Genomic DNA, 6,725 nt, shown 5'->3' with positions numbered 1-6,725 from the left:
GTGGAAAGTGGGGCTGAGCACCATTCAATTCGTAAAACTTGGCGCTGAGCGCTACTGAGACAAGGTTGAGCGGTGACGGCGCTGACATGTCAAAAAATGGGTTTTAAATCTAGTTTCTTGCGATGGTATGTGATTCCTCATTTTGCACGATAGAGAAACACTTTTGGGTGCTTGGAGAGCCTCTTGGAGGTTGTTAGGGGTTTTGGGAAACTCTCCCACTCCTCATTGGGTCTTCTCCTCCATTCATGGTGGGTTTTCCCCCTTTTGGGGTTAGAGAGGAAGATGGGTTTCGAATTGGAGATGGAGATGTGAATGAGAGGCGCAATTGGAGCATGGAGCAATTGCCAAGAACCTTGGGATAAGGCTTGTATCTTCCCTTTGGTTTCCATTTCTTCCCTATCTCTTCAATTTGTAAAACCTAGGTTTTCCAGCATGAAAAGCTAAACCTATTGTTGAGATTAGATGTAATGAACTTTGTGTGATGTTAATCCATATGCTTTTCCATTTCTATGTTAGTATTTGATTTCCATGCTTAAAGCTTCCTTTGGTTTGGCCACCCATGCATGATTTGTGGTTCTTTGGGTGTTAGAAAATGTCTTTTGAACCTAGAACTGAAATTGAATGCCTAATGGAGCTTGTATCTACGGATCGAACATGATCCATTAGTAATCTTAAGACTCTTTAACTTAATGCATGATTTCACTTGTTGAGGATTCAAGGAATTGGAACTTGATGAGTTATCATAGACTTAAAGTCACTAGGAATAAAATTTGAGTATTCATGTGAGTTGATTTTGACTTGAAATTGGAATTGAGATGTTTGTGAATGCATGAGAATAAAGTGAATAAAATCTAGTCTTGACAATTGTATATAATCTATGTTAAATTTCTATGCACACCAATTGTTTGATAAAATACCAAAAAGAGTTTCTTTGTGTTTTTGTGAGCTTTGTTGTCTGTTTGAGTTGTGAATTGTGAGATTTGTCATGTGTTGCACAAGTCCATGTGGAGAGAACGATATTTATTACTTGCTACGTGTGACTGGTGCACTTGTCGTTTTTCACCTAACAATGGTGCATATCTTCTTTGGAGACGTCAAGGAGTGTAAGCCAATCACCATCTTCTTGTTGGAAAGAGTGCTCAAAGCCTTGTGATTTAGGTGTCCAAAGCGGCAATGCCACATGTGAGCTTCTTTTTTAGAAGAATTTTCAACTTGCAAACATAAAAAATGTTCAGGTATAGAGACTAGCACATAAATCATTTAGTTCTTACTTATATGAGTTTTTTATCTTATCAACCCCTTCCTAGGATGAAATACTTTGCAAGTTCCACCTGAAGTTATAATGGCTACGTTTTCTCTTGACGTTGTCCTATGCTTAAGAGATTGTTTTAAGCTTTGGAATATAATAAACATCATATATTACCTAGGTTTTTCCTTTCAATTGGAGCCTTATACTTCCCTTTGCTACCACTATTATCTTCATGCCATTTCCAAGCTTTAATGTTCTAAAATGCTCTTATGTTAAAACAATAAACCAATTTTTTTGGCTTGTCATATGATTACTGCATCCATAATCAAAATACCATAATTATTCTTTTGTTAGATGAGGCTCTTCATAGGATATCAACAATATCTCCTTGTCGTCTTCATCTACTTCAATATAATCAGTTTTTTGTTCAAAGGTAAGACATTCACACTAGAATTGTCCCAACTTATGGAATTTGAAGCACTCAATTAGTGATTTATATATGGGTTGTGTTCCTCTACCTCTGCCACTGATGTGTGTTGAATTTTATTAGTTTTCATTAGTCAAAGTGTTCATTTTTCCATTCTAGAATAGCTAATTTGAACATATTAGGTTAGATTCCACACTTTTGGCCATTTTCACATTTTCATAGAATTAGTGTTTGTAGAGTGTTTCTAAACATCATTTGAGTGTGGTTGCATCATATTTTGAGTCCTAGGGTCTTAGGTTAGTCAAACCTAGTGTTAAGAGTCAAATTTTGCTCATTTAGTCTTTAAACCATGACATAATTGACTTTAGAGTCGACTTTTTGAAATTCTTCCAAATTGTATGATTTGACCTTGTGAAATTATTATAAATGCCGAATTACACTTGTTGGAAGTGGTCAAACACAAAAATTTGAGGTTTAGGGCCAATTGAGCAAAAGTCTTAGTTTTCATGTTTTTGGTCATTTTAGCTTAGTTATTCAAGTTGTGTTTAGGTAGAGCTAATCCCTCCACTTGAGCTTTTGATCAATTTGCAGGTCCTCTATCCTTAGGCAAGGTTTAATTGAAGATTTGAAGGCCTAGAAGTTCACATGGCAGCAAGGTCAAGTTGGTGGCAAAACATGAAGTGTGCAAAAGTGACATGTTTGACCTTAGAGTTGACTTTTGCCATTTGGACCCCAAATCAAGAGCCAACCATTTGGAGCACTTTAGGACACTAATGTGACTGGTTTAGGCCTTGGGATTGCCAAAAACTTGAGAGGGGGTTGCACTTTGAAAAAGCAAGTGTGCAAAAGTGGCATGTTTGACCTTAGAGTTGACTTTTGCCATTTAGACCCCAAATCAAGAGCCAATCATTTAGAGCACTTTATGACACTAAATGTGATTGGTTTGGGCCTTGGGATTGCCAAAAATCTTATAGGGGATTGCACTTTGACGCTTGGGCTCATTTGGTAAGAGGTGGCTTAGTATGGGTAGGTTTTAAGGTAGATTTGGTTTGGTGGCATAGGGGGGACGACCCAACAACCTCCTAGGGAGGTTGCAAGTTTCTTTGACCATTCTTAGACTAGTTTTGACAGCAACACAACACCTCAATGCAACAGACCCGAATATCCCCCTAAAATCACTCATTTTCATTCCATTTTTGCCTTTGGAAGTAAGAGTGGGCATGGATAAGATTTTTAAAAATCTTGTCCACATTTAACTTAAGTCCAAATATTTGGATCAAATATTATATCCATATTTATTTTTCTGTAAAATCAGATTAGATCTTTTTAATATCCAAATCCAAATATTTAGATTAAGATTTAAATCCAAATCCAATTTTAGATCCACATTTTTCATTAAAATATATATATTTTCTATGAATCTTTATTTTTAATTTTATAAATCTGTCCAATCCTAGGCCGCCATGTCAACTTCATCTTCTCCCAACACATTTCAGAACATGGTGACTTCCTCCCTGCACCTCCATTGCACAACATCGACGACAACACAAGAGCATGTCAGACTCACCGTTGACAACCGTAGGTTTGCTGGAAACAGAGATAGCCACGCAGATCGACCTCCATATGCATTACGCCAAAAAGCACGAGCCACAAGAACTAAGCTAACAAACCAGATTTGCGAGCTCCTCTATGCTGGACCAAGACACACTGAAAACATCCTCTACTGCGCATCTCGACCTTTAAGCATCTGGCCAGAGAACGATGTAACCAGCTCGTCCTCTCAGATTTGCACCACGGGATATCCACGAACGCGGAAGGAAGCACTCCATCTTCTCTTCCACTCAGACCAGCTTCATCGTGAACCACCTTTAAACCACCGTCCCTGCGTCTTTTTGAGTGAATCGCAGCAAAGAAGAAGAAGCCACGCAGATTTAGGGTTTTTGCAATTTTGAAATAGAGAAGGGAGATTAAAATAGGTTCATATTTATCTAGATCTAAATATAGTTTGCATTTAAAATTTGGATTTTCAATTTTAAATATCTGAATAACTAAAAGAGATATCTGATCTTATAAAATGATAAAATTCAGATTAAGGATAAAAAAATGATCATATAAAATGGATTATTAATAGATCAAACAGAGCAAAAAATAGACCAGATTAGCAAAATAGTTTTTTTGCTCACCCTTATTTAGAAGCTTGGATAGCTCAAGCCTTGGTGAGAGGAAGGTTGCAGCAACTCCTTGTACTCATTTTTGGTATTGTAATCTGGATTTGAACTTCAATGAATGACAATTTCAGTACTGGTCATTTGGCCTATGATTTCATAATTTTCATCATCATTTTCCACTGAACCACCACCTTGGCTACCACTTTTTGAGCTTGAACTCCACCCTACCTAACCAAATATAGGTTCTGGAACCAGGCCTGTGAATTGGTGTGTCCAAAAGACCTTTATAGTGTTGGAATAGAAAGGCACCGCTAAAAGAAAAGCTACTCTATCTGAGAAGATTTTATTTAGACAAAGTGAAAGTGTATAATCACAAGTATGGTGAGCAATGTATACAACTGAATGAAAGAAAGGGGTTATATACAAGTCAAGATCGAACAAACTAAAATAGATTTTTAATCACAACCTAACACCCTTCTCTGATTAAAAAACTTCTACAAATGAAAATCAAGAACATTTAGGGATGTTTTCATCTCATTGAACCTCTCGTCTTCAAAGCTTGAGTCATTACATCAGCTAATTGAAGTTCAATCCTGCAATGCTTCAATTTGATGCTTCCCTTGCTGACTTGATCTTGAAAAAAATGGTATTTAGTGACAATATGCTTGCTTCTTTCATGAGACATTAGGTTTTTGGCTAGATCAATAACTGATTTGCTATCCACTAGTAATTCTACATTGTCATCATTAAACATCTTTAATTCTTTGAGTAAAGCCATGAGCCATAGTGCCTGGCAAGCTGCAGAACAAGCAGTGTTTTTTTGTCAGTTGTGTCACCACTCCAGTCAAAGTCTGGATAAGCTAACAGTTGTAGGTGATCACATTCTTTGCTTTGATGACGAAAAATAAGACCATATACCAGGGTTCCTTTAAGTTATCTTAGTATTATCTGCAACCAGACATGATTATTTAGGGTCACTTAGAAATCTACTTAGAATTCCAACATTGTAGGTAATCTCGGGTTTGCTATGACATATGTATAGTAGGCTTCCAATCATTTGCCTATATAGAGTTTCATCCACCGAGGCTTCAGTTTCATCTTGTACGAGTTTCAAGCTAAGCTCTACAGGTGTTGCTGCTGGATTACAATCCAACATGTTGAACTTCTTTAACACTTCCAGGATATACTTTATCTGATGCATGATAATTCCTCTCCTATCATAAGCAAACTCCAATCCTAGAAAATATGATAGGGCACCCAAATTAGTCATTTCAAATTCTTTTTTCAGATCTTTAAACTGATTCATCAGTGTGTTGACGAATCACACTTCTAGAAGATTGCAGGGGCTGCAACTTCAAGAGAAGCTTGGAAGATTTTGGAGCAATGTAGTGAAGGGGTTGAGAAATTGAAGAAGGTTAGGTTACAAACTTTGCATCGTCAATACGAATTGATGCAAATGGAGAGCAACAAGAAAATAGCAGAGTTCTTCAATCGGGTTATCACTCATACCAATGTAATGAAGGGTTAAAAAATGAAAGATAAGCCTATTGTTGAGAAAATCTTGAGGACTCTCAATCCAAGATTCGACCATATTATGGTCGCAATTGAAGAGACAAAGAAAATTGAAGAGATGAAAGTCTAAGAACTTAAAGACTGCTTGGAGGCGCATGACCAAAGATTATTGGAGAGAGAGTCAGAGAAGCCCAATGACAATCAGGCTTTGCTGGCTCAAACATCAAAGAAAAGCGAAAACAATTCCATAGGTGGTTTCCAAGGTCAAGGTTGTGGGAGAAACTCCTGAGGTGGATATGGAAGAGGTGGTCAGAATCAAGATCAAGAAAAAGGTAGTGAGGATCATTCTGATAACAAGCAGCGAAATTCCTATGGTTGGCGAGGAGGAAAGAGAAAGACTAATAGGAAGAGAATAAAGTTTTTGAATTGTAATCAAATTAGTCACTTCTCAACAGAACTTAAAGCAGCACCAAACAATTCTGATTATGGGGATAATCAGTCAAAGACACACTATCAAGCGTATATGGCGAATGAGGAGAGTAGTGAGGCGTTAGAGGAACATGTGATCTTGATGATGGTCACCCAACCAGAGAGACTGAGTGATGAAATCTGGTATATTGATTCAGACTGTTCGAATCACATGACTGACTATCGTGAGTGGCTAGTCAATCTTGATGAAAGGAAGAAAAGTACTGTGAGGTTTGCAGATAACATGGTCACACAAGCCGAAGGTGCAAGATATGTAGTTGTGACGAAGCAAGATGGTAAACAAGATATCATTTCTTATGTCTTATACGTGCTTGGGATAAAAAGCAATTTGATCAGCATGGGCCCATTGTTAGAGAAAGGATATTCAGTGAGAACAATTGACAACCTTCTTGAGGTCTGTGGCGCAGCAAATAAGATTGTGATTAGAGTGCCATTAGCCAAGAACAAAACATTTAAGGTTAGCCTGAACAACCTTGATACTCATTGCTTTTCCGCTGCGGTATATATTGATGAATCCTGGTTAAGGTTAGCCTAAACAACCTTGATACTCAATTCTTTTCCGCTGTGGCATATACTACAACTAGGAGTGGGGCACTTAAATTTCAAAGACTTGAGTCGAATGAGTTTTGAAAAATTGGTGAGTGGTCTTCCATTGATCAATCCTTTAAAGGTTTGTGAAAATTGTTGGATTAGTAAGCAGTCCAGAACCTTATTTAGTAATTTGACTACATTAAGAAGTAGTGAAATACTACAGGTTGTGTATAGTGATTTATGTGGACCATTTGAAGTCCCCTCATTGGGAGGAAATAAGTATTGATTGATGACTTTAGCAGAAAAATGTGGATATACTTCTTGAGAGCTAAGAGTAAGGTGTATAAAA

The sequence above is a fragment of the Vigna unguiculata genome, chromosome 5 (genome assembly GCF_037176805.1).
Source record: "Vigna unguiculata cultivar grain cowpea cultivar isolate G323 ecotype 2 chromosome 5, ASM3717680v1, whole genome shotgun sequence".
Classification (NCBI taxonomy): domain Eukaryota; kingdom Viridiplantae; phylum Streptophyta; class Magnoliopsida; order Fabales; family Fabaceae; genus Vigna; species Vigna unguiculata.
This window is presented reverse-complemented; position numbering follows the sequence as displayed.